The following is a 20,774-nucleotide window of genomic DNA, read 5'->3' as shown; positions in this document are numbered from 1 at the left end:
AGATCATTTAAAAATTTTCTTCTCAAGAACAACAAAGCCATGATTAGTCATTTTAATACAGAAACATCTTCAGGTGCTGTAGATCACTAAATTTTCGGGACACTTCATTTTCGCGAGATAGTCACTGACTCCTTATTAGCGAGACAGAATATTCACGAAATGTGTTTGCTGTATATAATCTTTAGGAATACTAAGATAAGTGAGAATGAAATTTTCACAAGCACACTGTCTCACGTAATTACGCAAAAATAAAGTTCTTGTGAATAAAAAGTGTTTTACAGTAGTGTAGATTCAAGATTATTCAAATTATGACCCTAGGGGGTAGGGTGGGGGCATATTAGAAAATAAAACTTATAGGAAAAAAATCTAAATTGGGGACAGATTAGAACTTAATTTATGAGTTGTTACTGAATATTAGACTAATTATTTCGAAGATCATGATCATCCTATTTTTCTTGCTTTTGGGCAACAAATTAAGGTTCTATCAGTTTATTTTATACTCTATGGATCCTCTATGGATTATTGTTTTATACTCACGTGACCGTTAAGGCCCTTGGGCCTCTTGTTATATGATACATCATGGATATCATTTAATTTCGATGACGAATACCAAGAGTGCAGACTGCAATGAACTTACAAACTAGAAAATCAGGCTTTCTTGCATTTTGTGGAGTCAGCCAAATGGCACAGTGCACATTTTACACTAATACAGTGGCTATACAAGCTATAATTTGGGTCCATTAAAAATGAATTTATAATTTTTTTTATTTGTTTACTGAATAAAATTATGAAAATGTTGTAAATCACACTTGAAATTGAACATTCATGTGATTTAGATGGCAAATCATAATTATTGATTTTCGTTTGTGTCGGCATCCCGGTTAAAGTTTTAGGAGCAAGTCCATTCCCAAGTAACTATAAGCCGTACCTGGACCCAACTTACATGGATGATGCATCTAGGGATGGACAATACTAGACTTGCTTCAGATACTGGATCTGACCTAAATTTTTCTAGATGAGTGACCAGGTTAAAGTTTTTGGAGCAAGTCCATGCATTTCCAAGTAACTAAGCCCTACCTGAACCAAAGTTGCATGGAGGATGCACCTAGGGATGGACACTACCAGACTTGCTTTGGATGCTGGATCTAACCTTTATTTTCCAGATGAGTAATTATTAGCCTTACCAGAACCAAACTAGCATGGAATGATGTATCTAAAGATGGACACAAGAAGACTTGCTTTTGATGCTGAATCTGACCTACATTTTTCAGATATGTGACCAGAGTAATGTCTTTGGAGTAGCTCTATCACTATATGACATGTTATGACTAAACTTGCATGGATGACGAAACTAGGGATGGACACTACCAGACATGCTATGGATGCTGGAACTGACCTACATTTTCTTTATGAGTAAACAGTTTAAGTTTAAAGTTTTTGGAGCAGGTCTATTCCCATGCAACTATAAGTCCTACTTTAACCAAACTTGCATTAATTGATCTCGCACAAAATTGGTACAAGATTTACCTTACTTATAGATACACATGTACCATTCATTGAGCTTTGTAATCTTTGATTACCTATGTTTATATGTTTTAAAAAAAACTCAATAAACACTTAACTTTTTTGTAAAAAGTATCACTAGTCAACCAAGAAACTTGTTTTCCCTTAGATCCAACACAAGTTTTGGTGGTCATTTGATTACAGGCAAAGAATTGATTAAAATTTTTAAAAAATCTTCTCATATTTGGTCGATAAAATATTTCAGGAGTGATCATTTCAATGACAAAACAAAAGGTTAACAATGGTTTTCAAAAGGGTGTCAATTTCATTTGTTACCCTCCAAAACAGGCACCATTTATATAGTATGTTATGAATTAAAGCTTATGTATTCCTTGATCACATCTATTTTCAGAGAAGACGAATGTCACCTTCGTCAGAAGCAGATTTTTACTGCCAGGCTGGCTTTGACCAAAAAAGTTTTGAGATCAAATTTATATCAGACTATAAAAGTAAGTTTATTAGCTCACCTGAGCTGAAAGCTCAAGTGAGCTTTTCTGATCACCCGTTGTCCGTTGTCCGTCCGTCTGTCCGTCCGTCTGTCCGTCTGTCCATCCGTCTGTAAACTTTTCACATTTTCGACTTCTTCTCAAGAACCACTGGGCCAATTTTAACCAAACTTGGTACAAAGCAACCTTATGTAAAGGGGAGTTTAAATTGTAAAAATGAAGGGCCAAGTCCCCTTCAAAGGGGAGATAATCAAGAAAAAACAAAAATTGGGTGGGGTCATTAAAAAATCTTCTTCTCAAGAACCACTGGGACAGAAAAGCTGAAACTTATCTGGAAGCATCCTAAGGTAGTGTAGATTCTAAATTGTTCAAATCATGACCCCCGGGGGTAGGGCAGGGCCACAATGGGGAATCCAAGTTTTACATTGAAATATGTAGTAAAAATCTTTAAAAATCTTCTTCATAAGAACCACTGGGCCAGAAAAGCTGAAACTTACTTGGAAGCATGCTGGGGAAGTGTAGATTCTAAATTGTTCAAATCATGACCCCCGGGGGTAGGGCGGGGCCACAATAGGGAATCCAAGTTTTACATTGAAATATATAGGAAAAATCTTTAAAAATCTTCTTCTCAAGAACCACTGGGCCAGAAAAGCTGAAACTTATGTGGAAGCATGCTGGGGTAGTGTAGATTTTAAATTGTTCAAATCATGACCCCCGGGAGTAGGGCGGGGCCACAAGAGGGAATCCAAGTTTTACATTGAAATATTATAGGAAAAATCTTTAAAAATCTTTTCCTCAAGAACCACTGGGCCAGAAAAGCTGAAACTTATGTGGAAGCATGCTGGGGAAGTGTAGATTCTAAATTGTTCAAATCATGACCCCCAGGGGTAGGGCGGGCCAACAATAGGGAATCCAATTTTTACATTGAAATATATAGGAAAAATCTTTAAAAATCTTCTCAAGAACCACTGGGCCAGAAAAGCTGAAACTTACTTGGAAGCATCCTGGGGTAGTGTAGATTCCAATTGTTCAAATCATGACCCCTGGGGATAGGGCGGGGCCACAATAAGTACTACAGGGGGGAGGAGAAATCAGGTGAAAAACAGCAAGGCCAAAGTTACTCAGGTGAGCGCTGTGGCCCATGGGCCTCTTGTATTATTAATTTACTCTCAACATCTGTGGTTTTGTTTTGTAAAGTGGATGGATGTAGAAAGAATGATAATATTGCTTGAATTTCATATTTTTTCATTACATGATTATAATTTTATATGCTCTTAATTTATAGTTTTGTGCAAAAAAGTTAAAATCCAGATTGATCTGTATTTAAATTTAAGTTTGTATATTTTTTACAAAAAAATATTTTTTGTATAATTTTTAACATAAATGATGTTTAAACAAATTGGAAATACTGGGGCTGATTTTAGAGCAATCCCCTAGTTACAATATGATGTCACACAAAGACACATTTAGCAGAAGACTTATACCTGGAAAATAAGATCTCAGAATCTGAATTGATAAATTTTTTTGTAATATTTTGTGTCTATAAGTAAGTCTTTTATTGAACCTATTTGACCAAAGTGAGCATCGTGGCCCATGGGCCTCTTGTTTGAAGACAGTTTTAATTTTTAAAAGGTGATGTTGAGTCTAAATGCTTTGATGTTTTAGACATCCAAATGGCTAGCTCAGATGTGGAAGTGGAATCGGACCCTTTTAGTTGGGAATTCAATGGAAATTCATTTGACAGTGATGATGATGATGAGATTAATTCAGGTAATATATATAAATATAATTATACAAGTTGCACTACCCAGTCTGCTGTTAAGCTAATTTCATGATATCATAATGTCATAAAGAGTGATTTAATATTTATCATGTTTATTCACATATTTTTGGACACTAACTATTTTTTGAGGATACCTAACAGCGATGTGGCCTCATTGCAGTCGACCCCCATTTCTTTTTTTCAATTACTGCGGCGACAAAGGACTCCACAAAATTGATTCTAAATACGCCATTGAAAATAGAGCAAATGTATATTGACAAGTTGGTGATATTCATTGTCTATTTTAAATACCAAATAACATAAAATCTCACATATATATGTTGTTTATACTTTGAAAGCAACAAAGATAACAAAAAAGAAACAATTACAAAACAAAACAAAAATAGAGAAAGAGAGAAAACAACAACAAACAAACATGTGCTACGCGGAGTAAGATCTATTTACATCGCAACAGCTCTTGCCATAAATTATTAGGCCTTGTAATACGACATTGCTTGTACGAATATCTGAGAAAAAATATACAATAATTTTATTTTATAAAACATCACTAACAGTAGGAACAAGATGGTTGTTTTTATAGAAATAGAAGGGATATCATTATTTTTTCACTTGATGAAAGGAATAGTAAGATGTTCAACTGAATAAATTTTTGCAACAAGGGCCACCTTTCGCAGTCAAGACGAACTCTAAAACGGCGTGAACTCCGAAAACGAAGTCTTTGGCTCCATCATGCATTCCGGCAAATTGGCGTCCGATGTAAACAAACGATGGATTGTCGTTCGCTTTCTTCAAATATACGGCTGCATAATGGCTGTATTTAGTGCATTGTGACTTTACTTTAATTTTTGTTGAATGGATAATTATATTTATGAAATTATTTTGTGGATATTGACTTATTTATTGCTTCAAACTCTTGCATAGTAGTAAATTGGATTATACGACATCGAATTCAATACTGCCGGTAAGAATTATTTTCTTATTTGATTTATTGTCTCCTTGATTTAAATTTTATGTTGTTCCTACAATATCTAGGTGCTTTTACTTGTTTTTGAAGACACCCAGCTTGTATGTATTTTAATTAGAAAATGCACATTTTTCACTACGGAGCAGAGATATTCACAGGTTTATATTTAGAAGACATGTTGTGACCTTAATTTCTAGAAGAGTGGTTTTTAAAGATTTCATTTTGATAGCTAATAGTTTTAAAAATGTTTTCATAATAATATCTGTTCGTATGTGATAAAAAAAAATCGGTACATAACCATGGCAAGAACTTACGCGTTCAATTCAGATGTCGTACACAAATAAAAATACCGGAATGCTAATATATGTGTAAAAGTCAGTCAAGTTTTTAACAGTTACAATATGTATTGTCCCATTTTGCATATATATCCCTTTTATTATGCATATTTACTTCTCAAACGTATCATTTTCTCTGTAATTGACCTGACTTCAAACGTCAACTTTGAAAGTAAATATCTCCTTTTTTGCAAATAAAATAAAAAATCTGACAAATACGATCTCTTCCGAGGTCTTTTGTTTAGCATTTCTGAGTACTGGCATAATTGCCATACTTTCCAAAACTTTGCACAGACAGTTTTTGTAGACCCATCATTTTTGCCGAAATTTCGCTATTTTTTGTGCATGTGCGCATGCGCGGACTCTATTTTCGGAGTCTTTTTCAGTCTCAATTTCTTACTTCCGGAAAAGCAAAGCTGTTTTTGGAGTTCGTCTAGACTGTTTTGGGAAAAAAATTCCACGAGGAAGGGTGACACGAAACGGTGAAATGATCGGTTTTTGGTAAAATGTCAGTTGAGTATGATAAAATATCTGATAAAAAATTGCAATGACAGTGGATTTCAATTTATAGGTTTACTAATACCGTATAAACATAGGCTTTTTGAGTTTATTTTATCGAAAATATCGGAGGAAACGTGTTTCATAGTATACCGTATACCACTCCCAATTGTTTTTTTTTTCAGTCCGAATTATATGAACATTTCATGTATTCCACTATGGTTTACGTATTATGTCATTTTGATTGATAAAACTAGTCTAAGACAAAGTATTGATATTTAAAAAAAAAATGCTCATAATGAAAGAAACGGAAAAAATTCAGATATGAAATTATATAGAATTATTCAATAATCATTCATTTCTAAATTTTCGTTCATTATTTCATCTTTCTACTATGTTTATAATGAAAGAATAAAAAAAAATAAAAGTATAATTAAAATCAATTATAGATTAATTTAAATATCAATGAATTATAATTGATATATCAGACTATCTTTAAAAAAATGTTTGTTTGCCCTCTTCCGACCGACTAAAAAAATGCCACGACTCAAAATCTTTTTTTAACCTCAAAGAAATGATATTTTTAATTTTTATTTTTATTCCTGATTTTTTTTCGTTCCCTCAAGATGTATGTCGAATTTTTCTGAGTAAAAAAATTTGAGTTTTCTACCTTCAGTGCGATGCGTCTCTCAGGCCTTCAGGCCTTTGATTTTATGTAATGCCACCAACAGTATCAATACTTCATAAAGATAGGCTTCACCCAGTCTGACTATTAAGCTAGATTTATAATAAGGTTACGAACAAGGATATATTTTCATCAAGGAGCAGTGGTCTAGCTTCCATTTGTTGCAGTGTCTCCTAAATTGTGCACATCATTGAAGAACCATTTATAAAATTTTCAAATCAATCAGCCAGAACATTGTTATAGCAAACATGCTTAAAATGAATTTGTATGCTTACATTGAAGTGATTTCCTTCCCCATAGATTTAAAAGTGTTGTAAATGGAAAGTTTATGTTTATAAAGAATTAAATATTTTGGTCCCCGGCTCTTTGCTATTGTAAGCATGTTTTACTGTATTACTCCCTGTTGTTTGAATAATTAATTTATCTTTATTTTGTGTGATGCCATTTTAACCATTTCTACTAGTGTTGTCAACGAGTACCTGGTTAACCGGTTAATTGGCAAACAATGCGAGTATCAGATAGTAAAACTGCTACTCAGTTACTCGGATATATAGACAAAAGTAGAAAAGAAATGTTATTTTGTTCAGAAATGAATGTACACCTCTACCATTTTATTTACCGTTATTTAACGTTAGACTTGATCTAGCGTTTCACAAACTTGACCGATTTGTTTTGATAACGCTTAGTTTTCACAGTTTATCTAATCGATGGCTTTGATTGCCAAGCAGTATACAATGTAGAAAACCTGGGTTAATTATATAATTACCTCACTTATACTGTGCTAGTCCGCAGTACAGGATTAATTTTAAACAAGAAGCCTCCACAGCCATCAAAAGCATAGATTCCGAAATGTTTTAAAAGAATTTAAATCCGAAAGGTGTAAAATATGTAAAATGAAATTAACATACACAGAAACGAAACTAAAGTAAGTTTATATTTAGGACATCCGCAAAAATTGCCAACTATTACAGGATATTCAAGAACAAATTCATTTAGAAGCTTTAATTTGTCTTTGTGTAATTAAAAATAAATAAATGAAATGCATCTACAGTGCATTTGCGTTTGATATTGGCCATTATGTAAATGTTAAACATGGAAATTGTAATGACGTTACATATATTACAGTTATTATTGAATACATACCATGAGCAAGGATGTTTAAAGGTCTAAAAAAAAATCCATCTGTGTAACCGTTTACTTGATCGGAAAAGTAAGTGAGTAACCGGTTACTAAAAATTGTCCGATTTGACAACACTTATAAGTATCAACACATAATTATAAGATTGGATGCTGATCGGTTCGGATGGCCAGAGTCATTTTTATGACATAATTGAAGACATATTACTGGCATTTTGTTTTTCTCACATTACTTGAATTCTTGGTTGTCTACAACAAAAATATTTAAATTGATATTTGTAACAGAGATTTAATTTGCAAATTTAAAAATAATGTTACAGTAGTTAAGAACTGGAATTAGTATAAAAGTAAGAAGAACTGGTATACATTGCTAACACAATGAAGCATGGGCAAAGTATTGAAATTATGAAGAATAAGAATCAGAGTGAAATGTATTGAGCATGGATATGAAAAGAAGTGACATACTGTTATGAATGAGATTGAGTGGCCTCTTGCTTTTACTTAAGGATTTTCCAAAACACTGATTGATTTGTATTTGAGAATAAATTGTAGGATTCTTATGAGATGCAAATCCAATTTAAAAGCTTCATCAAATTAAAGACAGACTGAATTATATGTCAAAAGAATGTGAAATGGCATTTCATTTTGAAATAAAAACATGATTTCAACTCAGAAAAACCAATGGGGTACAAAGTAAACAAACTGGAGTGACATACCTAGATTCTCTCTAATGGTTAATACATGTATGTTTAATTTGGGATGATTATTTTGATTCCATATTTCTTCTATGATATGCATTATAGATAAGTCTACTAAACATGTTTTATAGAGTTCACTACCCCAGGAGATTAAATATTATGATTAGATATTATATCGTGTTTTTTGTTTTGTTTGATGTTTGTTTGTTTGTTTGGCGGAGGGGGTTGCTGTTTACCAATCTCCTATGCAGAGTAATTGTTCGTTCCTCTCTCAGACCTCTGCAATTGGCTCGCATCAAGATTTTTGACATAACGTAAAAAACATAATATTTCAAGGATTATTTCTTTATTATTACTTTCATTCTGAATGAAATATATTCATGTTACAGACATACATTTTTAGGGAAAAAAATATAAATTTTGCTATTTTCTATTCTGGGATATACTTTCATTGTTTATAATACTAGTTGAGCCATATATAATTTATCCATAGTAGGAACAAGTTAATGATGAATTTACTGCAAGGGAAATGTAGTTTGTTTTAACATTGCCAAATCACTCATTGTGTTCATAGTTAAGTGCTAGGTATTGCAAATTAAAAATCCTATTACAATACCTTGGATACATTGCAATATTAAATTTTGTATTGAAATATATTACAATATAACATTATTTCTATCTTTTTTATTTTTTTTTCTTTTTTAATCAAAGACAAAACATGTAGTATATTTTTTTCCTTCATTCCATAGCAACATTGATGTGAAGCCAGCAATTTTTTTCATGCTACGTACAGTATCTAATAATCTCTGCATTAGTCACATACCTCAGTATTTGTGTCAACGTTTTGAGTTTCTATCTTTAACTTTAAAATTTATCACGCAGATGTAGTGAATTTCCGTGTCAGAGGACAATAATTGCACACGTAGTGATTTTCCTTCCCAGAGTATATTATTTACACACACATGTAGTGAGTTTCCTTGCCAGAGTATATTATTTACACAGATGTAGTGAGTTTCCTTGTCTGTTTAAAATTATCACACACATGTAGTGAGTTTCCTTGCCAGAGTACATTATTTACACAGATGTAGTGAGTTTCCTTGCCAAAGTACATTATTTGCACACATGTAGTGAGTTTCCTTGCCAGGGTAAATTATTTACACTCATGTAGTGAGTTTCCTTGCCAGAGTACATTATTTACACATATGTAGTGAGTTTCCTTGCCAGAGTATATTATTTACACACACGTAGTGAGTTTCCTTGTCTGTTTAAAATTATCATACACATGTAGTGAGTTTCCTTGCCAGAGTACATTATTTGCACACATGTAGTTAGTTTCCTTGCCAGAGTACATTATTTACACACATGTAGTGAGTTTCCATGCCAGAGTACATTATTAACACACATGTAGTGAGTTTCCTTGCCAGAGTGCATTATTTACCCACATGTAGTGAGTTTCCCTGTCTGTATACATTTATCACACAGATGTTGTGAGTTTCCTTGCATTGGTTTATTTTCATTTTTGATCAATGTTTGGAATCAGCTTCTAGTGTTTCAATGTTATCGATTATAATCAGACACCAGATTTCTACTTTACAAAGCATAATTTTGAAATTTTAAATTCAAAAGTAATGAGAATCTTTTATCAAGTATATTTTTAGAATCTACACACCTAGCTTAATTAAAAATCAAAACAAAAAATAGGGGTTAATGTGCTTCTCTTGGCGCTATTGAGCATTTAGTTTGACTTTTTTGCACTGTAAATACGTCTTACACATAAATCAATTTTTAAAGTTTTTCCTCCAATATTTTTTTCAAATAAATCATGGGAACAAACACAGTCTTATTTCACCTTGAATATATAGGTGTATTAAAATTTGTGACAACAAAAAATTTTCAAATTACTTCGCAAGTTCAATTATTTGACCTTTTTGCACTCAGAAAATATTTTTCTGGCATTAAAAAATTTATCAAGCAATAACATATCTTGAAAGTATAATGACATTTTACTGAATGGTTAAAAGTATTTTATATATTCAGAAAAGAAAATTAAAAGTGGGGGTCTGTGATGTTAATTTTTAGATATTACCAAAATAGTGCTAATTTTAAGCTTAATTTAAATTACGGCTATTTTTTCCTGGATTTTCACAATATATTTGCTATACTTATCAAATATAATGATAGAATTCATGATATTTTATTTGATATATAATTTAGGACCAGCATAAAACAATTCATGGCTCAGAATAACTCTGTGTGTAGGCTGCATGGAAAAATAGGAATCCAAACTTAGCATACTTTAAATACTTTGAAAGAGAAAGAAATGATCATTTTCTTCTAAAAAAAAACCTTCCGCCACAAAATATACTGTATGTGTCCATAAAATAGTGTATTCAAAATTTAGCGAAATTACTGGGTTTTGAGGTGTTGGCGACATCATGAATTAGCGCTATAAATGTCTGTACCATATATTGTATTTATAAATGATTTCTTAGTGGTATTCATGAATTAGGGCATTGTTGTCTGCGCCAAGGGCCCCTTAAAATATGAAGCCTGCTTTTTTAAGTACACATACAGTAGTTCCTCACTTAATGCTTTTGGTATGGAATTTAATCATGGAGTTTTAACTGAATATATTTTAATTGGTATTGTAGAATCCAAATTTATTGTAAGAACTAAAACATTATGCAAAAGTGGAAATATAGGTTAAGACAAAAATCTACTCAAAAGCTCAGGAGCATTTTACTTCTTCTGGAGAACCACTTAGCAATTTTAATTTGTTTAAATGAATGGTGACCAACTTTTCAAGGAGAAGTAGCTATGAAACAGTGAAAATTTGATTCATATAAAAATCTCCTTTTTATAAACCATTGAAACTTATGTGGAAGTGTCCTGACATGGTATAGATTCAAGTTTGCATGTTCAAATCTGACTTAATGGGGTAGGTGGAACCAGTATGGAATCAATATTTTTTTTACATCAACATATAAAAAAAATGTCATAATAAGATGCGGTCATAACATGGTAGTTTGTTCAATTGTCTTTTTGTAATTAAAAATAAATATTAAATGAAGTGCATCTACAGTGGGGTAGGATAGGGCTACAATGAAGGATTGAAGTTTTTCATTGGAATGTATGTCACAACAGGACATTGATTAGTGATATTAATGTCCTAGCTGTTATCCTCAGAAAGTGCTGTACAATTTTTTTCCCAATCATGGTTCCTAGAGGCACCCGAAGAGTGGCACAACAATAGTGGATTAAAGTTTTTTGTGGGAATATAAAGGAAAAAATGTTTAAAATAAAAAGAAATGGAATTTTTTTTTAAATACAATGTATTTTGTGATAAAGAACAAACAGCAGCATTTTTTTTCTTCCATAACTGGTACCATTGAACAGAGCCATTCCACCAAAAATGTTAATTATTCCTAGTTTGAGAGCATTAATATTTTTCATCAAATTTTGAATTCGTCTATTTTTATGAGGAAAAAATTGTAAAATGCTAAGTTCAAGATCTTTGGGATTGGTATTTTGACTACTTTGTATGGACATTCTTTAAATAGTGCACTGTGCACAAATTTGGTTGAGAATGCACATTTAGTTAAGTATTTTAGTATATCCCTATTCGTTCAAGCTATATATACTGTCCAGTCTGTCCACTTTATTTTGCAAGTCATCTAAATATTTAAGTGGTAGCCAAAGAAATTCATTTTCAGGTGATTGATTAGTTTTTGTAGATGTGTATGAATTTTGATCTCTCCCCTGAAGCTAAGCTGAAGTGAAGTGATAATTCTGTTGAACATGAATTGTTAGATATCAAATGAATTCCAAACTTTAAGACTTCGTTTCAATATGAAGGGATATGTTAAGATTCGAGCATTGATTGGTGTATACAATTAAAAGAATGTCTTTGTGCTTGCATGATGAACTGGGTTGAAAAATTTTGAAAATATTAAATGTTTCCCTCAGCTTGTTGTGATCCTCCTGGACATCCAAGTGTTTTCGACATTGATGAAGATTTTGTCAATCTCTCTCTTGGACCAAACCAAGAAATGATGGTTTTAAGAAGATTATAGGATATGTCATAGAATACGAAGACCCCACCACTGGAGGCAGGCTAATGACTACCCAGTAGATGAGTGTGTTTATGAGGGTGAGTAACTGATTACTTGTTGACACATGTATCTTTCTTATGAACTAGTAAGTGGATTTACATGTCCTTTTGTTGCATGTAATTAGTATATTATGGCTGAAAACTGTGAAAAGATGTTTTTTACAAAAGTGATTCTTGAAATTTGTTTTGTTTACAAAACTTGAATTTGAGAGTTTTTTCATCAGTGAAGGGATTAAAAAAGGACAAGGAATACAACTTCCACATACAGGCCAAGAATCTTGAAGGTTTTTAAATTAGTCTAGTGATGTGATTGGTCGATCCCATAACTCCCAAGCCCAAATACAGTAAGTATATTTGAAAAAAATTATAACATTTTAAAAAACAATTACCATATTGTACTTTATTTTCAATTATTTTTTCTTTCACATTTTTAAACTTTTATTTTAGCCAAGGTTTTGCCACCTGGTGTACCAGAGGCTGTCAACAATTCTTTAACTTATCTGAAATGGGAACCACCTAAACATAATGGTGGCTGTAAAATTACAGGTACTGATTTAAAAGTAGAATAAAAAAAGGGAAATTTTGATCTCTGTTCAAAACCACATAAACACTGTAGCAGTTAATAATATTGATTATCTTTGTAGACTACCTTGTAGAAGAGAGGTTTAAGGGAACAGAGAAATGAGTACCCCTGCACTGACCCCTCTTTACTGTCACCGATCTTCCTCAGGACTCAGAGTGGGAGTTTAGAGTTACAGCTGATAACTTTGCTGGAAACTGTGAGCCCAGTCTGTGCTCACCAGCATACAAAATCCAGGAGAAGATTGGTATGTTGTCAAGTTAATAAATGTATCGTACACTATTATGGTACTAGAAAAAAGATTTGGAGGTCAAATTAAACCATAATGTGTATTTTCTTCTCAAAGCCCATAATACTCTCACTTTACTGGTCAGGAGCTGAAATTTATGTGAAAGCTTCCTGATGTAATAAAGATTTTAAATTGTTCAAAAAATGGCCTTTGAGGTAGATGGGGCCACAATAGGGGATCAAAGATTTACCTTGAAATATATACATACATTTATGTACTGGTTAAAATCTTTACAAATCCTTTTAAGAACAACTGGACCACAAAAAGTATTTTTAAACCTTCTTGTAGCTTCCTTTTTGTTCAAATCATGGCCAAAGGGAGGAAGGAAGCGGGGGGGGGGGGGGGGGGGGATAGTGGATTCAGAGACCCTTTAGAGTTAGGATAGGGTCATAATATGAGTTCACAATTTTGCAGGAGAAAATTAAGGAGAAAAACTCTTTATAAACATTAAGAAAAGCTTCTTTTAAATGGGAAATGTTGTAGCCCATGGGACTCTTCTTTGCATGCATAGTAAAGGCAAAAAGAAAAAAATAGATAACCCCTATTGTATTCATAAATTTGAATCTTACTTTTTAAGAAAAGTGTTATTTTCCAATTTAATATCTAATTTGAATGTTTTGACAGAGTCTTTTGCAGTTGAGCAGGATGAGGAATCACACCAATCATTTGTAAATGAAAGCAGCAGTCATGATGTTGTCAATGAGAATGGTAATCTATATTTATGATGTTGTTTGGATGTTACAAATTAAAAGTTAACCCCATAAAAATGAACAGTCTTAAAATGATAATTTCTTTTTTAGAATTTTAAATAGGACATGATACAGGGCCACTTTCAAGTGATGAAGCAGACGAGTATGATGATGGTAATGATGATGAATCATACCATCCTTCAAGCGATGAAAAAAGCTGTGATGAAGATACCATTAATGATCTTGGTAATAAAGCTGAAAACAGAACTTTCTTAAGCTCAAGTAAGCTTTTCTGATCAAAGTTTGTCCATTGTCCATCTCCAGCGCCACTGTTGTTTCAAATTTTCAGCTCCTTCTCAAGAACCACTGCGTCAATTTCAACCAAACTTGCCACAAAGTATTCTTCGGTGGGGGATTCAAGTTTGTTCATATGAAAGGCATCACCCTATTTTAAGGGGATATAATCAAAAATAAGTGCAAATTTGATGGCATCTTTAAAAAAATCTTCTCCAGAAACAATGGGCAGAGTTGTTTACTTGTACAGCTTTTTAGTATTTTCCATGAATCTTCGAGTAAAAAAGTGCTCTACAGATTCACGTTGAAAATATACAGATTTTCCCTAAAGACGGAAAAAATCAGAGTCGTTCCTGAAATTTGCCAATCAGTTTGATAAAGAAGCTTGTTGATTGAAGTGGTTTTATCAAAAATGATCTAAAAACAATATAATTACGGCAAATGTAAAATATGTAAGCAACAGTAGACAGCATACGGTGACTTGCGTAGTTAGTGCTTAGTATTTGTATAACAAGGGGTTCTTCATATAAAAATGTCTAATAAGCTGAGTTGCATTTTTACTGACAAACTGCTCAAAATACTGACAACTTCTAGAATACTGACATCAGTTAGAAAAGTTAAACAGGTCTGAGTGGGCCAGAAAAATTATTCTCCAGAACAGCAAAGCCATGACAAGTCATATTAATACAGAAGCATACTCAGGTAATGTAGCTTGAAGTTTTATCAACTAATGACCCCTGGCAGAAGGGTGGGGACACAATGGGGCATAAGACTTTTACATGGAATTATATAGAAAATGTCTTTAAAGGCCTTCTTCTCAAGAACAGCAAAGCCATGATTTGTTATATTAATACAGGAGTATTTTTCAGGTAGTGTACATTCAAATTTATTCAAATCGTAACATCAAGGGGTAGGATGGGAGAAGTAGTTTCAGGTTTGTTCAAATCATCACCCACAGGGCATAGGGTGGCACCAATTGTATAATTACTCAAACTTTCCAATACTGAACTGATTTCTGCTTTTCTCTTGCAAAAGGGCTCAGGTGTCATGGACCATGGGCCTCTTGTATAAGGTGTTATGTATTACATTGTACAATATGTAGATTGTTTAAAGTGAATTAAAATTCTGGCAGAATTTCTGTCTTGAATTTTAAGTATGACTGTTTCTTTATTACAGTTAAGGATTAATTCCATAAGTTGTTTTTTTCTCCAGACATGATCACAGTCTGATAAATTGACAAAATTCATTTTAAATAAATTACTTTTTTTTGCATCACATTAACATGATGTTCATTAGCCAGCATTATAAATTATAAATATCTCCATAAGGAGCTTACATAGAGTGTTTCAATCATGCCTAACAGATTGAAGTATGGAAAAACAACTTTCATACCTCTTTATTAGGTTTGAATGGGTAAGATGAGGCCATAATAGGCAATCAAAGCTTTACATAGGGATATATGGGGGGGGGGGGATGTGCAGGGCCATTGTGACTTGGGTGCGCCATGTGGCCCATTGGCCTCTTCTATAAAAATAAAGATGAATCCCTTTTGTCAATACATGTACATATATAATAATTTCAGATATGCCCAGTAAGCCTCTCAAATCTGAAATGCAGCAGAAACAAGCTGCACTTGCAAGTGACAGCGAAAAGGAGAGTGAATGTGAAGATGATCATGATGATGTCAGCAAAGTTTTACCACAGTCAGAGAAGCGAAAGACCAGGTTTTTAGAGGCCAAAAACATCGTCTGGGAACTATGATAATAAAAAACATTCATGTCTCTTTTGTGAGAAATTTTGCCAGCAGGCAGTTGATGGTATGCATATCATATAAGCCCATAGCTCTTTAAGTACAAAAAATTGTGAGATTCATTTTTGCATATAGGTTCAGGATGGAGCTGAATATTGAAAAAATATATCCTATAAATTTTTTTTCATGGACATGTAGCAGACAGCTGTTTGCATAATTTAAGCAAGTAATTATTTTTTAACCAAAATTTGTGAAATTTATTGCTCATGACCCATTGTTCATGCAAGGTTTACCTATTTATATTGACACTGCAACAGGCCCATAGACCCCCCCCCCACTTTTTCTGAGTATAGTATTTTGCTATAGTAAAGTATCCTTTATATCCTGGTTGCCCCTCCCCCCCCCCCCCCCTCTTTTTGTTGCAATAAGGTCGGTTCAGTAAATAATGTTTTTTTTTGCTTGTCAGATATTTTTTAAAGTCCCCCCTACTTTTGAAACCATTTCTATGGGCTGTAAATTGAAGTTTTAAAAAATCCTTTACTGGTGAACATCTAGCAGGCAAACTAGCAGGCATAAAATTAAATATGAAGATTATGAATAGTAATCAAACTCAAAAGTCCATTAGAATAATCCATATTCGTAGCAGAGCAAACATGGACCTCTAAAATTAATCTTAATTAATGCTTAGCCCTCTAATTGAATGCTTCTTCATGTTTCAGGCCCATGAAAAGACAGAGTTAGTCATAAATTAGAATGTTTTATACAGTATTAGCCAGTATACCTTATCCTCTTTACTTTTGAACTTCTAGGAGTTCAGCTGCATCAATATGATAATAAATATAGAATTCTTGTGAAAATTTACGATTTTTGTTGCATGGGTCTAGATTTCTAGATCCAGGCGGTTTTGAAATGACCACAGCCTGAGAAATTCATAATACTCAGGTAATAGTCAAAGCCTAGGGCCTTTTGTTGCATTTTAAACACATGAAGTTATTAACTGCATGATATTTATATTTCTTGCTTGGTTGTCAGCTTTAATCTTAAAGAGTTTTTTTTTTATTTCGAAACTTGTATGTTGTTTAATGCACTAAGAAAATGCCACTATATTTTGCACAAATACTGACTGATTGTCCTTGGTTGTTCTGTGAAAATGAACTTATTTTGGATACCTTAAAAATTAACAGCAAGAATTATCTATTAACACTTGGCTTATACATGTGTATCTTATTTCATGTCAGCCTTCTTTTTATGTACTTTTTTGTATAGTTGATGCAATTAAATTGTTTCATGCAAACAAACCGTCTTTTTTGTTTGATCTTTCAAAATGTTGTAAAACATTTGAGCAAAGGGATAAGAAAACTAAAGGGTGCTGTATGAACTGCATTTCGTAAAAAATCATGGTTTTAGAGACCAACATATTTGAGCAATGGGATTTTTAAATGCTGAATTGGAAAATGAAATGATGAATATGAAATGATAGAATGTTATGCATAAAAAAAACAATGAAGTGGACTTTCCCCACCAAAGTAATTTCAGTTTTTTGAAGTCATTAAATTGCAAGAATAAATAAGAGGGATCATTATTTTTCCCCTTATTTCATGTCCGTAGAACGCGGAGGCTACCCCCCCTTTCTGAATATACTATATTACTATTGTAAATTTTCCTTTGAATGCTGGTTGTGGTGTCATCCAGATAAAAAAGAACGAGATGTTATTACATGAACAGTAGTTAAGTAATTTGTAATCCTATAAAATTTTTGTTAAGAAAAAAATAAACTCTTTAAGATCATAAAAAACATAATGATCGCATTTAAAATTGGGGAACGATTTTCAATTTCTACTTGTGTTACTCAATGCAACAGAAAAAAAACCCAAAACGAATATTCTTGACGAAGCAAGTCTTGAATCAACGCACACTCGGCAATTCATTGCCGTCAGCGACGTAAAAGCAGAGGGGAGGGGTAGCTTGGCCCCTCCTTTTTTCAAACTTAAAATTTTATTTTTAATTTACTGTGAAAGTGTTCATTAACACCCCCCCCCCCATACACACACTGTTTTGTTATGTATTTAAATGCGGTCATTTTATTGTAAAGAAATTTTTTGGAGGGTTCACAAAAGTTCAACCCACCAATAGGATTTTCGACTTTTTGAAGTTAACCTATTTCTCTTGCTTGCCAAAGATTTTCGGGTATTAAGTTGTATTTTCTGCCCCCCCCCCCCCCCCCCCCCCGACTTTCAAAAACGATGTTACGTGCCTGGCCGTTAATACTTTTAAATCTTTGTTATGACTGTTAATTTATTCTTCTCATTTCATTTGCTTTATTTTAATCAATATACAGATGTTGAAAGCCATTTTTTTATCTTTTAACTTTATCGGATATCCTTTGACAATTTTTTTTTCTATAGCATACAGATTTCATGCAGACATTGTCATGTATTTTCGACAATTTTTTGGAAAAATTGGTGTTTTTACGGGAAACGCATTCAAAATTTACTGAATGTAGTGATTTTCTTGTATAATATCTTACAAGAGTGTTTATGTACTGAGTTTCCTGTGTGTGTCCTGGTAAAGCCATGTAGTGACTTGTCAACTTCCGGTGTGTGATTGAGCAAAATCACGTGACCAAATGTAGTGACTTTTAGGTGAAAAATCATTTTTTCATTATTTGAATTTTCATCTTTCTGAACCTCATTTGCATATACAAAGACCCATAGAATCACAGTTATGGTCTGTTTATCTTGTTAGCATTGCTGGAACATAGTGTAGTGACTTTCAGGTGTAAAACCTCGTGTAGTGAGAATTGCGGTTGTACACGTATGTGTGTGTGTGTGTGTGTGTGTGTGTGTGTGTGTGTGTGTGAGGGTGTATGTGTGTGTGTGTGTGTGTGTGTGTGTGATGTATGTAAATGAAATAAAAATATAACTTTTCTTGAGATTTTTATATATTTTAGTGATCTTAATACTCCCTTGCAAGATGTATTGATCTTAATAAAATTATCTATATGTTGCCTTCTAACTGTCAATTTAGGAAGCTTATGTGCGTTAAACGTGTTTGTCGAATTCACTTAACAAATTAGTGAAATTGAGATCAAAATTAACACATAAACGTAAGGAGGGAGTAATAATTGGATACTATAAAAATGGCGTAATACTATCTTTTTCTTAGGATAAAGAGATTTTGTGGAGATCCTTTACGAAATACCGGAAATTCTTACTCAGGAGGTAAGGTCTTACGTAAAAGAGTCTTCCAAAAATGAAATGATATTTTTTTTAAGAGAAAAAAAATATGTAATACCATAGTCGACACCCTTTTCCCACATATTGTGGGTACATCTCTATATCTAAGATACAATTATACGCGAGAATGTATTTTATTCGTGTAATTACGAGAAAATAAAGATCTTGCGAATGAAGTGATTTACAGTATATCAAAACTGTCCCTAAAAGATCTCTATGGTGTCAGCTGAATTTTCTTGAGATGCATTCTTTAAAGAGATAAATCAATTATGTTTAAAAGTGCAGGAAAATTTTCAATCTTTTTTATTGACCTTAGCCGTCGCAATTGAAGGAAGTCAACAACCTGGGTCATCAGCATCTGAAGGTCCTCTCAACAGAATGGACGCAGACGAGGAAAATCGTTATGATGAATTACGATTTTCTAAAATGATTGAATGTCACGTTTGTGATTTGCCCGAACGTAATCGTTCTCTGACATACATAGAAGAAAATGAAACCGATATCATCAACAGATGTAATAACGACTTCAGACACTTGGAACACTCGAATAAAACCAATCCAGAAAATGGAACTGGGAATTATGAGCAAGAGAACAGATATGGGAATGGAGGTGAATGTTTCCAATACAGTATTCTATCCTTAAGGAGAAACATCGATCCTTCTGAGATGGAAGCCTGCTGGGGGACCCAATCACTCCGTCCTCAGTACTCAAATAACTATGACGATGTACACTGTTTGACAAATCTTTATGAGTCAGATGATAATCAAAATCGGGAAGAGTGTGAATTACACTCGGATTGTAGTTACACCTCAAAACGTTCCAGTAATGTGTCAAGAGGAAGTAGTGGTTCCGAAAAGATCTCTAAAATATAAGGACCAACAGTTTCAATTTTATGTATATAGGCCTACTGCAAATTATTTTTGGGTGTATTATAACATGTATAAGTTGTAAAATGGTGGCCAAACTAATTTTAAAATATTTTTTTGGATTTAAAAAATCTTGACGGTGCAACCGCACGGGCGAGTAGATCCTAATCTTCAAACTGCACGTGACATTTGAAAGGTCTAGACTCTAACGTCACATAACGTCGTATGTTAGTTGCAGTCTGAAATGTGCACATTTTAACAAACAACATTTTAATCTACTGTTTATATTCAATATCTATTAAATCAAAGTAATTTTTATGGGGGGAGGATGTCTTCTGTTGTTACCGCGACGATGTAGTTTGCAGAGATCTGCAATTTGCAAACGATTTGGATCCAGAAGTTCCTGCAGAAAAAATTCATTTCCTGCAGAAAAAAAAAATCGTTTCCTGCAGAACAAATTCATTGAGAAAGTCCAAATTTTCTCTTTGCCCAGGCCTTGTCGTTAGAGTTCGCATTGCTATCGACGCTTCGTTATTAATATGCATTAAAGATTTTTAGTTAATGAATAACTTTAATATAAAACATACTACAGACATATCTTAGTAATAAATATTTTATGAAAATAATACTGTTACCGGAATATTTTTGCATAACTTTCGTCATTTCATACTGCCATAATTTGAGGTAGTCTAATATTATTGATGCCTAATATCATTTTCATAATAAAGAATAAAAATGAAAAATGCAAACTATTAATTTCAATTTTGATTTTGTAATTTTTACTACTATTCATCTTAAAAAGATATTTTAAATTCAAGATTTCCTGTCTGATTTTATCCTCTCTGCAAT

The 20,774-nt window shown here is 32.9% G+C and overlaps 1 long non-coding RNA gene across 3 annotated transcripts in view; it reads left to right on the top strand.

Moving 5' to 3' along the window:
* Positions 1-16,510, top strand: part of LOC133175362 (uncharacterized) — a 28,583-nt gene extending 12,073 nt beyond the window's left edge. Inside the window, exons 3-10 of one of the 3 annotated variants that reach the window (XR_009719270.1) lie at positions 3,675-3,779; positions 12,076-12,259; positions 12,445-12,564; positions 12,668-12,766; positions 12,865-13,047; positions 13,734-13,797; positions 13,890-14,024; positions 15,655-16,510. This is a non-coding gene — a long non-coding RNA (uncharacterized LOC133175362). Of the gene's footprint in view, positions 1-3,674; positions 3,780-12,075; positions 12,260-12,444; positions 12,565-12,667; positions 12,767-12,864; positions 13,055-13,713; positions 13,798-13,889; positions 14,025-15,654 lie in introns of all 3 variants that reach the window. The other 2 variants (XR_009719268.1, XR_009719269.1) reach the window with 2 other exon arrangements.
* The last annotated feature ends 4,264 nt before the right edge of the window (positions 16,511-20,774 follow it).

Source organism: Saccostrea echinata, unplaced genomic scaffold (assembly GCF_033153115.1).
Source record: "Saccostrea echinata isolate AGI-Se365-2 ecotype Australia unplaced genomic scaffold, CSIRO_AGI_Sech_v1 ptg000062l, whole genome shotgun sequence".
In the NCBI taxonomy this organism is placed as follows: Eukaryota; Metazoa; Mollusca; class Bivalvia; order Ostreida; family Ostreidae; genus Saccostrea; species Saccostrea echinata.
Note: the sequence above shows the minus strand (reverse complement) of the source record. Positions and strands in the feature narration are given on the sequence as shown.